Raw genomic sequence first — 1,458 nt, forward strand, 5'->3', positions numbered from 1 at the left:
TTTCTCCTTATAGACGCAACAGATAGAAGTAAGATTAGTAGCGATCAAAAGCGCTTTTTTATCGCATTAAGCCTATACCCCCTTTCATTTTTCGCGAACACTCCCTTTAAATGGCTTATTTTTAAAAGCGTTATGAACAGTAAGGATGATGCACCATACTCTTTAAGTTAGAAGGGTATGAAGCTGAAAATTTGGAATTAACGAATTGCAAAATAGAATTTGAGAAAATCTGTAACGCTCAAGTATCAACAGTTGATTTTTCTTATCTCTTCTTATTCTAAATGTCTCGGTGCTCACAATGCGCAATACACAATTCATTGATAATTAATTAACTTCTAAAATATTGCGTACAGTTGCTGGTTTTTGAAAATAACAATTTGAATGCACAATTTATCATTAAAAACGTAATAAGTGCCGAAAAATGTTGTGGCATGGAAGACCGAAAGGTTATATTTGAAAAATTTCATAATTATCGACTGATGAATATTATTTAAGTCAGCTAGAACTGTATTGATGTGAATGTTTGTATTTGCTGGGATGAATTCCTATGGAAAGTGGAAAAGAATAAATTGTTGTTTTTATTTACATCATTTCCATGGTTGAGTAACCGAGTGAAGAGGTCGGACTCTTATCTTTCTATAGGAGTAGACAGCGAAAACCTGGTTTAACCCTAGAAATCTAAAATCCAGATTTTCTGAAGCCTTGGTTTTCTTTAATCCTGGTTTTTCTGTAACCTGGGTTTTCTTTAATCCTGGTTTTCTGTAACCTTGGTTTTCTTTAATCCTGGTTTTCTATAACCTTGGTTTTCTTTAATCCTGGTTTTCTGTAACCTTGGTTTTCTGTAACCCTAGTTTTCTGTAACCCAAGAAATCTGTAGTCTTGGTTTTCTGTAACCTTAGAAGTCTGTAACCTAGGTTTTCTGTAACCTAGGTTTTCTGTAACCTTGGTTTTCTGTAACCGTGGTTTTCTGTAACCCTAGTTTTCTGTAACCCAAGAAATCTGTAGTCTTGGTTTTCTGTAACCTTAGAAGTCTGTAACCTAGGTTTTCTGTAACCTTGGTTTTCTGTAAATTTCATTTTCTGTAATCTTGGCTTTCTGTAACTCTAAAAACCTGTAACCTTAGTTTTCTGTAACCCTAGAAATCTGAAATCTGGTTTTCTTTTTCCTAGAATCTGTAACCTTGGTTTTCTGTAAACATAGTTTTCTAAAATCCTGGTTTTCTTTAAACAAAGTTAACCCTATTCCTGCTGGGGGGAGGGTCAATTTAACCCCCCCCTGTAGTTTTTTTTACATAACTCAAAAAGTATTGGTCTAAGGCTGTTGAAATTTTCTGACTTTTCCTACATACCCAAAGCCCTCCCTTTAGGCCTAAAACCGGGCTTTAATACTAACTGCCTGAGTCCTCAGGCACACTGCCTGAATGACTGCTTTTGCCTGTAGCAAACTAAATCTTTGTTT

Source organism: Eurytemora carolleeae, unplaced genomic scaffold (genome assembly GCF_000591075.1).
Source record: "Eurytemora carolleeae unplaced genomic scaffold, Eaff_2.0 scaffold401, whole genome shotgun sequence".
Lineage (NCBI taxonomy): Eukaryota > Metazoa > Arthropoda > Copepoda > Calanoida > Temoridae > Eurytemora > Eurytemora carolleeae.